The sequence below is a fragment of the Lonchura striata genome, chromosome 3, assembly GCF_050655825.1.
Source record: "Lonchura striata isolate lonStrDom1 chromosome 3, ASM5065582v1, whole genome shotgun sequence".
Lineage (NCBI taxonomy): Eukaryota > Metazoa > Chordata > Aves > Passeriformes > Estrildidae > Lonchura > Lonchura striata.
This window is the reverse complement of record NC_140705.1, coordinates 38,813,153-38,826,943: the sequence shown is the minus strand read 5'-3', so window position 1 is coordinate 38,826,943 and position 13,791 is coordinate 38,813,153. Positions and strand designations below refer to the sequence as shown.

The window sequence follows — 13,791 nt, the reverse complement described above, 5'->3', positions numbered from 1 at the left end:
GTAAGTCAGCTCCAAGTCTGGGAAAAACTGCATGATCATACTGCTTAGATGTTGCCACACACAAAGAGGCTTCTTGAAAGCATGTGACACATGACCAGCTAAAAAATTCAAACAAAACATGGAAATAATTACTTTAGGAGGATCAGTGGTTGAGAAGCAGCATGAAAATAATGAGGACCAAAATGAAAGGGAAACTTAATGATGTATTCAGAGATGACAGTCTATTATTTAGGATTTCTGATCAAGATAATACAGAAAGAGAAAAATAATATTATAGCAGCAAAAGAGGAAAATGGGAACTGAACTTTCCTCTCTTAATTATTTTCAGAGAAACACATCTTTAATTAATAAACAGTTATAACAGTCTTCCAATATTTTTGGCATTGCTTTTGTTACAGCTAGCTCTCCTAATGAATAGCAACCTAACCCATCACAAATTTCTCCGACTATATGTAAACGCATAATAGGGCAGAAAACTAGATAATAAAGGGACTAATGGAATAATTGTAGTAGTATAATAATAAAGGGAAGAAATAGATCACATAAGCGAGGAATAAGCATTTTTTCTCTGTAGATTCCTTTAACATGGTATTTTCTCTGACAGCTTGAAAGGTGGAAAGTACAGTATCACATTGTCTCTAATTTCCTGCAAGATAAATCTGAATACCTCTGTTGAAATTGTAACTGTAAAATTCTGCTAAGAAAAGTATCATCCAAATCTACAATTACTGTTATTTCATACAGTATTTCATAAGACTTCTGTAAAATCAAATATTTTAAGAAAGCCGTTGAAACTTCCTGAGAAGCTTCAATATCCATCAGCAGAAAATCTATTTTAGAGCAGAGTGCCGGAATGATTTTCTAAGCCATTGACTTAAGAAAGACCTTATTGTTTCCTTTAGTCTCACATGGATTGTGATAAAAATTAGCCCCAAATAAGGTGTTCTATAACTTTATGTTTTTTTTTCTTTTTGAATCAAACAATTACTATGGCATGAAATAACAATTGATTCTACCTGTTTTGCATAGGATGCTATGCTGCTTATTACTATAAGAAAAATTCTCCAGTGTTTCATTAACTTGGGGACAGCATTTGTGCTACTTGATTCCCTTTTTGTTCCTCACAGTGAAAAATTGTATGCCAGGTTTTGCCCTGTTATTAGTATTGCAGCTGTGCTACTGTTTAGTGCACATGTTGTTTTGTACTAATTTAGTGGAAAATAACTTCAGAAGGAAATACTTGTATTGCTGCCAAGTTTTGCAATTATTTTAACTCCTGGGGAAAATTGTATTTTGCACATCTGAATTGTGAATTTTGTAAACATGTATGATCCATCTGGAGGGGCAGCAAATGGTGACATCCATCTTCTCTCCAAAACTTCAGAAGAGTTTGAGGAAATGTCATCTCCTCAAGAATCAGGCATGTGATAATTTGATATTCACTTTTTTCGGCACTAGGATGGACAAAAGTTCTTTTTTCAGCCCATGTTGTTTTTTTTTTCCAGTGAAGTGTTTATTACCTGAATTGATCAAACCTATCCTGAGTCCCCTAGAACATTCGCCTTGCTTCCAGCAGTCAGCTCTGTACCAGAGACTGTCTTCACAGGCTTTTCACAATAGATTTGTCAGTTTAACTTTTGAATTGTTTTCTATCTTTTCTTTTATACAACTGACTTATGTAAATTTGTATGGTAATGTGGTTCTATGCTTCAATTGTATGTTGCATATGTTAGATGAAAATTGTTAAATTTTTGTTTAAAGAGCCTCCAACTTGCCATCTGATCATTTACAGATTTTTTTTTTCAGTCTTGCACTGTGAGAAAATGGAAAGTAGGTATTTCAGTTTCATATGATCCATGATTTTATAATACTTTATCATAGCTCCCACCAGGAGTTTCCCCTCTAGCAGGAAAGCTGTTATCAGTTTGATTCTTTGTGTAAAGAAGATCTTGTTTCCGTGTTCCTCCCTGCCATCTGTATTATTTTAATGTTTTTATTAGAACTCTACTGAGATGTGGAGATCAAGACTACACACAATATTTGTCATAGGTGCTAATTCTGAGTTTACATCATGGCATAATACTGATTTTTTTTTTGTTCTTTATTTCTTTCTAACATGCTATTTGACTTGCTGATCTCTCTTAAGCAACAAGTTAGATTTTTTGTAAAATTATCTCTGTAGCCCATTTTCTTAGCAATAAATAGCTAGTTGGTTTTGGTATTTTTTTTTTTTCCATTACTTTTTTCAGTTTGTTTTGTTTTGTTATGAATTTCTTGACATAGACTTATACATTAATATATAGTTTGATAACATTAATTACCAGTCAGCTATTATCATAGGCAATTGTTTTCATCAGCTTTTCTTTTAATAATCTATCCTCTTTTAATAATCTACCCACTTACTCTTTAAAGACTGTGTTCATATCTTGAGGTTCTTTTGCTATCAGCTTCTAAATTAATGCATTTGAATAATCTCCATACCAACAACATTTTCCTCTTTTAACCAGTTGTTTAAAATATTCTTAAAATAAATTTGTTACCATTTTTACAATTGTCACAATCTTTTTCAAAAGCTAAAATATTATTATAATGGATTTTTTTAACTTTTAAATTTGTTAGATGATAGGAAATTTGAGTATATTATGATCTTCAAGTGTTACATTCTGTACCAAATCTTATGCCAAACTGATGACAAATCTCTCTTCTGGTGGCTCCGTCATTAATCACTTAAAGGAGTCATAAATAGGAGACAAAAACTGTCACCTCCAATGGACATAACTGTTATGGAATCTACATATGCCAGCCAAATCTTCCATTAATATTGTCTCTGACTTCTTAGCAAATTGTTTTCATTGTTGCCATCATGGGTGTTTGGGCAAGATATTTTCCTTATCTATATTTCCATGTGTTTCAGTATGCTTGTTTTCTGTGTTCCTTATTGATGTAGATGATATATAGTTAACATGATTTAATGTATAGCTCCTTTCCTCTCCTGGTTTAACCTGTATTCTGTTTCTCTATAAATACCCTGTCATACCATTCATTATCACCTTCTAGTAAACATTTGAGATGCTTGACAAATATTAATTTAAAAAAACTGTTTTATGATATCTTTAAATATCTACGTGATAAAATGAATTCATAACATATGTAGGTTTCTATCTGAATGAATTGACTTCTAAACTCTTTGGAAACTGGATTTGATCACTGTAGCCTAGATTTTTCATTCTTTGCACATTTTAACTGAGGAATGACTTAAACTATATAAAGCTGAGAGACAAAAATAATTTCAGTAGCTGGTTAAAATAGCTAAATTTAACACATACACTGGCATTATCTTATAGAACTGAAGTTAGTCCCTCAAAATGAAAATCACTCAGGTAACCATAGAATCTGATGCTTATTTTGAAATGTTTCTTTGGAGGATTATCTTTAGGCAGTATTTGTCCTCTGTGTCTTGCAAGTCCCTGTGGTATGCTGCAGCTATCATCTATAACTGTAATAGTTCTCCTTTACAGAACCTCTCACATCCCCAGAACACTACACAAATACTAATAATATTCAAGAAGTCCATCTGAAGTAGAGGTATGCATTATTAAACAGTTTTCATTACATGATTAGAAGATGTTCTGACAATGCAAAGCACTATCTGAAAATTGTAAAAACTTTTTTTGTTGTGCACTTGGAGATTGTTTCAGATATTGTTTAACATTTTAACTATGAAATAACAAAGTGACTTTTTGTCTTCTTTCGAAAGCAAAAGGAAAAATATTCAACAGGCTTTCCCAAAAATATAGGAATATGCTTGATAAGGAAAAAAAATTGTTTTACTGAATCTATCAAAGAGAAAAGGACATCTTGTCATGTCAAACAGATTTTAATTTTTTTTAAAAAGGCTTACTGAAATTTCTGTTATCAGTAATATTTTTGATAAATTTATGTATTTAAATAAGTGCTGAATCCTTCTGTCTTTCATGAAAAACTAAAATTCTTCTGAAGATTGAGATAAGCCAAGAAATTCATACTATCTACAGCTGAGGAAAATAGTGCATATTTTTAAAAGTGAAAGTCAAAATGGAATGATACAGAAAAGATTATCATGGGTCCCACTCAAAGACTGCCTGCAAGTTCATGAACAGAAATGAGACTATGTCTTCCTTGAGAGCAAATGACACTACTCACCTGAAAAAACCTTCTGAAAGGCAGGTTGGCCAAAAAGAAATGAGAGAAATGGGGATGTTGGAGAGAGGAGATGTTGAACAGGAAGTGACGACGGACAGGTCTCAGAGGCTTGGAAGGGAAATATGAAGGCATGGAAAGCAAATGGATAGACAGTGTTTAATACAATATTAAAAGCCACTAAAAGGTCCTAGGATAAGGATTGAATTTCTAAACTTTCAAACAGGCCTGGAAAAATCATTTTCAAATCCCTTCTGTCTCAACTAGGGGAGTTACTTAGTCCCTTAAAAGATATCTTACTTTAATTTGTATTCTAATATGTGGGCATTAAAAATTCATAGGGCCTTTGCTGTGCTTACTTTCAGAACAAGTTGCTGGCAACTCAGCTTATACATATATCTATACATAAAATTCTTCAGGATGGAAGCTACAGCTTCTCTGTGTGATGATGTTTATTAATCTTCTCTTACAGTAAGAGTACTTTGAAACAGGCATTTCACTGTGTAAGACATAATTTCTGTCCCTGGGCCAGGTAATGGTGTTTCTTGATGGCCTTAATATTCTTAGGTGCTGTGCACTGTCACTAAGCAGATAAGTATCTAAAGTAACAGACTTTTTTCAGCACTTTTTTCATCCAGATGAATTTGTTTAAATAATGAGATTTTTTGAGAAAGAATATTGAGTTGATAAAACAGTAAGATGGATACTTTTGTTTCTTCTCTATTAAGTCAAAGTTTTTGTGCGCAAGGCCATTAATCTATTTCTACGTTTCACTCTGTTCTTACAGATTTAACATAAATTATATTCTTTCAACACTTAATGACTAGACTTGCATTATCAGCACAGGTATCAGCATCAGCAAACTTTTTTGTCATATGCTTGCTTTTGCAGTTTTTTATAAAATAGCATAAATTTTTGGAAATGTTGATTTGAAATCTCTATGTGCAATCAACTTAAAACAGCTCATGATTTTTGTTTCTCACCCTCCCTTGGATATCTTAGTATTTTTCTCTTTATGCATAAAATATTTTGTTCTTGTTGTGATTATTGTTTAGAAATTGGTGCCTGCAAGACGACAGACCTTATCAGAAAAACTAAAGCCTCTTACTATACGTTTTGTAGCAAAATACAGGTCTTTTTTGTTCCTTGTATCTGTTTTTCAAGGACTAGAAATCAACACATGGGTTTTAGAACAAATTATAAATTAAGTGATGCACACATTCTTGGAAAAATGATTGCTGTCATGCTTTGCAGTAGACATCATGCACTTTCTTCAAATTATGCTTCATTAACAAATATGGCAGAGTACATGTTAAAAGCAATGGTATTCCTTAAAGCTTTTAAAGGGTAATATGTCACTTGCTAATTCACTTGATATAATTTAGATGTTTAGAGAGGACAAAACATCAGCCTTAATACACATTACTATTGCAAATTAGAACAGTGAAGTGTTTACAGATGCATTGCAAGGGATTTTATTTAAAAAAATAACCCTAAGATTTCATTTGGGCAGTTAAACTCTGTTCATATTATTTTGTGTTTAATTACTTCCAGTAAACATTAAACTAAATCACTCTATTCTACAATATACAAAAATAGATATTTCCCTATAGTTGTAGCAAATCTAAGACAAATGTAAGTTTAATGAAAAATTTCTAGCGATAATGATGTGCTATTAAACATCATTGATATAAATTAGGATTAATTGGATTAAAGGATTAATTGGTTTCACTTGATCCAAATTTGAAATACTATTATTTAAACCCTGTAGCTTTTCTGTTTAAGATCATAGGGGCTGAAATGAAATCTTCATGTTTGTATAGGTAAACCTTGCCTCCTAGTGTTGCATTTCGCTGGTTGAGTGACACACAATATTTGGTGGAGACTGACATTCTGTTCTTGCAAACCACAGTAAAAGCTGTAAGTGGCAAGCTGTAAGCGATTTCTTTCCTACTAAATTCTTCTCACTGTAAATCTTAAAAGAAAACCTAACTTTTAACAAATGGGTGTAAAATTTTTTGATTTTAATCTGGTGCAACAGAAGCTCTCTGTAAAAGGCTATTGCTGTTATTGCCCATAAGAGAATTCTGAGTCATGAGGCATTAAGGTCACATGAGTATGAGTGCACACTGGATTAGCAGTGCAGCTAGAAAGATAATCAAAAGTCTTATATTCCTTGATCAGTGTCCTGTTCAGTGGACCACAGCCTTTTATCCTTGCTCTTTCCACATGGGAATATATTTAGGTGCATTAGGGGTTTCCTTTACTTTGTTTTTCATGTTACTCCTTGAGCCTTTGTGACAGGGGGAATTTGATGGCACTTTCCACTATCCATCTATTTTGTGTGGTGTCATTATAGTGAAAGCAGAGAAACATTGATTTATTTCTTCTCTGGACCAACAAAAGAGAAAGTATGCTGTGAAATTTTAATGGATCCCTGACAGGAGTCATTGCCAACATCACAACCCCTTCATGTTTTTTACCTGCCAGCAAAGTCAGAATTTAGGAAACCTCACTTGCATTAATGGGCTGTGTGCTTAAACTGTAGCTATGAATGCTTGAGTATTGATGCTTATTCAGACTTTTTGAAGTTATTGTCCTGGAAAAGGTTCTCCTTCCAGGAGCAGGAGTGGGTGGTAGGTGCCACTACATCTGTGCTTTGATTTCAGTGGAGAGATGGCAAATAAAAGCACATTTCCCCAAAAATCTTGTGCTTGCCTGCTTTTGGAAGAAGAGAGCCAGAAATGAGAAATGAGAGCCATATCTGCAGCAGGGATGGCAATATCAGCTAGTAAGAGCTGTTGTTTTACCTCATCGTAGTCTGACCCCAGCTAACAGGAGTTATTCTCCTTTCTCCTGGTTTTAGGAAACAGCAGTTAACAGCTTCAAAAGAACTTTTTAAACTTGCTTTTCAAAACTGTTCAGCTCACATATCCATTTGGCATGGTGGCCTGAGATGCAGGATTCCACAGAATACTCAGACTTTTCTAACAGTATACAAGTACAAGCCCAGAGTCAAACCAAGTTTGAATGTGTTTCATTTAGATGTGATTGATTGTCAATAAGACAGCACAGATACAGAAAAGGGAAGAGGCAGGGCAGTCTAGTGATTGAAATGCTATTAGTAGAGCAGGAGGGTGGCAGAGGAAATAATTCATATTTCCTCAGATGCATAAAATGACCCTGCATTTCTTATTCAGAGTGGAATATTCCTGCTTCTCCCAGCACTCAATGCTTTACAGTATAGAAATGTGAATCCTGGGGATGAAATAGACTGAGAAATCCTTGGTGAGAGGATAGGGAGGAAAACGAAGTTCAATGCTATGTATGGAAAAAAAAATGTTATACATTCATCACAAAGTAATTTCCGATGCAAAGGTTTTATTTTTGAATTCTATATTCTCTATGAATAAAGATTCATTTTAATGTCAGCAGAAAATGCTACTTTTAGGCAACAGGGCATTTTTTCCACATTCTCTGAAATTTTAAGAAATAATTGTCACTCCTGTTGAAATCATGTCTGCAATATTTTAAGTGGATATGGCATGTACATCTGACAGCATATATTTTCCAAAGGACTGAGGAACAGATATACACATCCAAACTGTCAGTGAATTGTTTTGAACTCTCTCTGCTTGTTCTGCCTGTCTCTATATCTCCTAACTTAAGAGTCTCCAATCTGTGCACACACCCCAAAAAGACACCAAACCAAACAAAAAAACCTGGCCTTCCCCTGCTCCCCCCCTCCCCCCCCCCCCCCCGCACCCCCGGCCATGTCCTCTTACCCCTCCCAGAAAAAATTAAGCAAAAGCTTTGGACAGAACTCTGTTAAGAAAAAAAAAAAACAACAACAAAAAAAAACCCACCAATGCTTACAATGCAAAGGAAAAAAAAGAGCCAAAAAAGTCTTAAAAAAACAAGAGAAAATTCTGAAATAAATTTTTAAAAAAGTACATGCCTATTCTTTTAAAATTAAGGGAGGTGATTATAAGACAAGAAAAAGATTCTCATCTGCTGTTTATGAAGGAGTATAATTTAGCACCACTTATTTTTATCTCAATGAAATATTGCTTCAATACTTTAAATTTTCTCAATACAATTCACAAAGATTATAAAATATATATATATATCACACCTTTCTCAATGGGAGCGTCTCAAAACATTTTAAGGGTCGTAAGAAATTTCCTTCTCTCCCTTCCTTCTATAGTCAGAGTGAATCCTCCAAAGAAATAAAAATGAAAACTTGTTTATAAAGCTGGACAGCAGATGAGGTTTATTTTAGGGACCTATCTTCTTTTTTTTTTGCTTTAACCTAACAGAGACACTGACATTTTAAATTTTAAATTTTATAATATCCTCATAATAAGCACTCTGATTCTGTCCACATAATTTCAGATTTTATGAACTTTTTTTTTTTTGTTTAATATATGCACACCCTTATTATGTGAACACCTTCATTTGCCTTCAAAGATGCTTGAAATGTAATGGAATTCTATATACTAGAGGGTAAAAATAATTGGATAGAATTAGCAAAGAGTATTTTAATTTCCATCAAGATAGAAAATTAAAGGGCTTCAGTTACAAGAAGCAGGTTGTGACTGTGGAAGAACAGCTGCTTGCTGTTTACTTTAATTAAAAAAGTTGGAACAGCTAATGGATAATTTAGAAATAATTAGTTTTGAAAGTGATTGAATCACTATTTTGATTATCAATAATTGAAAACAGAAATCCCAAAAGGGAAACTGGAAATTAAGTTTCCCTTCAATACTTTTTATTTTAGCTCCTAAACTAGGAAAACTATTGAATTATGCACAAAATACTGCTTGTGATTATGTTGTATGGTAACATTACTTTCTAAATACCAAAATTTCAACCACTGCAATTAGGAGCTTCTTTCTAATTATTCTAATTTTTTTCTTTAAAAATACAATTAATTCAAACAAATTAACAAAAGAGTAGCTGCATAATAATCAACCATTTTAAAAATTTAAAAAAGTACTATGATTTTCACAGGAATATATAATTTGGTTATAACCAAACTATCCTGCAAAGGCACATGTACAACATACACCAAAGGGTGAAAGTCAGGGCAAGATTCAACACTAGGAAGTTTCATATTTCTTATATATTATCCATTTTACTGGAAGATAAATTTTTATAAATAAGATAATCAAGATGTAATTTTTTTTTTTTTTGAGCCATTCTGTGCTGTGGACCACTTTCTCTTGTTATTTTCTTGTTATGGTAGAAACCCCTGGGGGTTTTGTGAGAAGACTTTCAGGTCCCTCAAAACATCTCAGAGATGTCTTTAACCTCTGGGAGCCTTCATGAAGTTCATATGTTTTGGAAGCAAAATACTTATCAGTTGAGATAGGGCAAATCTAAAGTCTCAGACAGAGTGGTTCCTGGGGGCTGCACACTGAAATTACTCAACCAGGTGCATGATTTGCCTCAGAGGCCTGGCTGGATCCAAAAGTAGCTTGAGCTTTCCATGCTGTCTTGTTTATGCAGTTAGCATCAAGGGTCTTAAAGAGATGCAAAACAATATTTTCGTGAAAAATATTTCAGATCTCTTTTTCCCCCTAAATATAATTGATGAAGGAACCTTTTTAGCAGGGAAAGTCAAGCCTGACTAGTTAGCCTCAGGTTTTCTGACTTTAACCAAATTCCATTAGAATCACTAAAGTTATTGGGTAATAGCCAGCTTATCATGGAAAACAATTAGCCTGACTTGCCTTTTTTTGGTTTCTAATGGTGGAAAACATCATTAGCCTGAAGCTATGTTTCTTGTTAAAATAAAGGCTTTCTGACTGTGACCTGACTTTTTTCCCAATTATATACGTGTATAATCACATTGCCTTTATAGATGGTTCAATTTTGTATTAACAGAAAGTAATTTAGAGATATAATAACTTTGAAGCTGCTTTTCCTGATATTCTATAAATTTGATATCAGAACATACATATGGACCATATTTCTTGTCACTGGAACTGCCTGAAGGGCTTGGAAAATGAGAGGAAGAGACATAGGAGATTATTCTTCCATATTTAAAAAAGCTTTTTTTTTTTTATTTGGTACATGTTAAATGTGATTTAATTAGTGTCACTACTATATTCTTTCTTTCCTCCTTGAATATTATTTTTTCTTTCTGCATTCTGCCTTTTGAAAATTATATGTGGCATACCAGGAGGTTGAGGTTTTTTCATAATTCTACCATGTTTATGACCAGTTTTTATTCCTTGTTGTTTAAATAATAGAGTATAAACTATAAGTTCTTTATTTCAAATTAGAAGCTTTGTCCCAGGTTTAAATGTCTAGTGTGTTGTCGTTCAAATATATTAATACTAGTAATTAGAAATGGGGAAAATAGCACTTTATTAATTATGGTGCATATGTGGCAGCTGCCATAAATGTGAGTTACTTCTGTATCACAGATGTTTTTTTTGCTTTGGAAATAACCTGTGTGCTTTCTGTGCTGTGCAACTTGACATCTTGAATTTAGTTTTAAACTTAACTACTCCTCTGGGAATAATGAGTATTGGTGAGCAGTGGTGCTGAAAATATTATATTGTCTGGCTTTAGTTGTGACACCTAAGTGCTCATAGAATCATTAAGGTTGGAAAAGACTTCCAAGATCATCAAGTCCAGCCTTCAACAAAACACCACCATGTCAATCAAACCACAGCACTAAGTGCCACACCCAGTTATTTCTTGAACTCTTCCAGGGAACACTCCACCAATTCCCTGCGCAGCCTATTCCAATGGCTGCCAACCATTTCAGTAAAGAAATTCTTCCCAATGTCCAACCTGAACCTTTCCTTGCAAAGCTTGAGGCCATTTCCTCTTGTTGCCTGGGAGAAGAGGCCAATTCCCACCTGGTTACACCCTCCTTTCTGGTAATTATAGAAAACAATAAGGTCACCCCTCGGCCTCCTCTTCCTAGGCTGAACAACCCCAGCTCACAGCTCACTCAGCTGCTCCTCACAGGACTTGTGCTCCAGACCCTTTGTCAGCTCTGTTGCCCTTCTCTGGATACTCCACAGCCCCTCAACATCTTTCTTGTCATGAGGGGCCCAGAACTGGAGACAGCACTCGAGGTGTGGCCTCATTGCTGAAAAAATAAAGCAATTTTTTTACAGATTCAATTCATTTTTAGCAGAGGTGGAGATGGTATCAAACGTGACTGATTTACCCAAAAACCAGTCTGTCAGAGAGTACAATCAGCCCATTTTCAGCCTAAATCCTAAAAGGATACAATAATTTTGTAGTACTGTAACTGTTTGGCCCACTCCATAAAACAATTTCTAGGCCAAGATACATTCTTCATATTCTTACATATCACTGTCATATAACTATCATTTGTCTCTAATTTTAAGAAAGTATGTACACTTTTGTTTCCAATTCCATAATGATTATGCCAAGAAGACAGCCATGGTTTCAGTAGGAAGCTATGATTCAGTATGGATGTTTATTATGCATGTTGTTTTTTCTTCAGTGGATGATGAAGAGAATGCTTAAACACTGGATATGGTTAAAGACCCCTAAACAGGAGAATAATACTTTGGGTTTTATGTTCTTGTGGAATTTAGGCTATATGAATTTGATCAAAGTTATCTACTTGGGTGTTGTGCGTTCCTGTCACAGCAGCGGTCTTTAAAAATAAATGTTGCTACAAGCCTGTTCATCAATCCCCACCCTGTGCACCAAGGACTTTTTTAATCTTTTCTGTGTCTTTCAAGATAATGAAGACACCCTACAGAGCTTAACGTTGAAAGACTATTGCAAATTATGTGTACTGTTGAGTTTTATAAGGTTAAAAAATCTCCCGTAAAATCCTGTTACACTGTATAGCCCTTTCTACTATGAGGTGAAAAGACAAGTTTCAGGGTCTTAGCCCCATGCTCAGTTGGAATAGCTTTGTTAAAATGTCTTGATGTATGCCATGGCATTCAAAACACCTAGGTGCAAGATTTAACATTTATATGTAATTTTTAATTGAAAATTACTCAGAATGCTAGAATTCCCTCATCACAAATTCAAAAAAATAAACTTCATTATATTAAAATTTTTTATTGACAAGTGTTAGATGATTATTTTAACTTCCTGAACTAAGAAACTGATGCTTTTTTTTTTTTTTTTTTTTTGTTAGGGCATTATGACATAAAGAGTTTGGGTTTTCTAAACTTTGTTCAGGAGATGTTCTTGTTTATAAACAATAGACAGTTACTCAGTTGAATAACTTGTCTCAGAACATAGGTAACAACCTGGGAACATAACAAAATGGCATGGGCAAGAAATAGCATATTTTTCCTTTTAAGTGGATGAAGTTAAACAGAGGGAACATTTTATTCTATTTTACTCCAGCTTTACATTCCCTAACTTTATTCTTAAGTAATTTTAGAGATTCTAAGTATCCCATGTGTTCCAGGAGAAGATACACTGAGGACCAGATGGCATTTTCCCAGGATAAAATGGGAATAAGTTTTATTCAATCAAATGGATAATCTAAACACAGAAGTTTTATTTCTGCCACAGCTCTTCAGCCTAGTACTAAGCTCGGCTCAACTTGTGAAATCTGTTATGATGTTTGTAAAGACCTTTTGATCTTTGTTATCAGAGCAAGTAAAGTAATGATCAAGCCTTTCCTTTTTGTTTGACTGGTATTTATACAGGCTGCCTTCTCCTTATAGGAACCATAATACAGACACATTCAAAAAAAGTACCCTAAAAGGATAATTTAGGGGTTGAAACACATGCATTAATAATTTTAAAGTCTTGTCAGTGGAGAAGAAAAGTGTCTGCATTTACATTGAATCTAAAGCAGGCATCCTAAATTTCCTACCATTGTAAACCTATGGTATTATAAAATTTATAATGTCTTTTTAGAAATAAATGTTATATATTTTATATATGTTTTGTAGCATTTAACAATATTACATACCTGAAACTTTCTTAGCTGTGTGGTGCTACATTGTAAAGATCCAAACCTCATTTTGACTAATACAGGTGACCTAAACTACATTGCAAATTCCAAGATATCTTAATGTGTTCTGCATTGCTTTGTCACTTTTCTATCTAACAGAATATCACTCTAATTTCTCTAATTATTTGGTTTATAGGACTTCAGAAAAAAAGAACTAAATATTGGAATCAGACTGTGATCAATTAAAGAGCACCAAAATGAAAATTGCAGGGGAAGAAAGAAAGTAGAGCAGAGGTGAAGATAATATACTATGTTTCTTATAGCAAGAACAAAAAGACTTTATCTGTCTGCCCTTGTACTTTCTTTCCTGAATAATTTAAAGCAATATAGTCTAACAGCCAAAATGTTATATTGACTAAGTTAAAGTGGCTAAAAAGAAAATCTTGGCATAGTCAATATAAGTGAACTATTAAGCTGAGAAGGGTCTTTCAAAGTCATTGTTTATTAAGCTAAAGTACTGCTCTATGTTACCTCTCTGTTTTGTATTAGTGAGGCTTATTTCATATGACATCATTTTCCAAGAATCAGATATCAGATATAGCTTAAATTCATAAATCTATCATTTATTATAGTTTAAAAAGTTAGATTTAAAAGTTCTGACATTATTGGAGAACCTGTTGATTTTAACT

The 13,791-nt window shown here is 33.7% G+C and overlaps 1 long non-coding RNA gene across 1 annotated transcript in view; it reads left to right on the top strand.

The window, feature by feature from the left end:
• Window positions 1-13,791, top strand: part of LOC146767866 (uncharacterized) — a 77,758-nt gene that overhangs the window by 12,901 nt on the left and 51,066 nt on the right. The window lies entirely within an intron of this gene.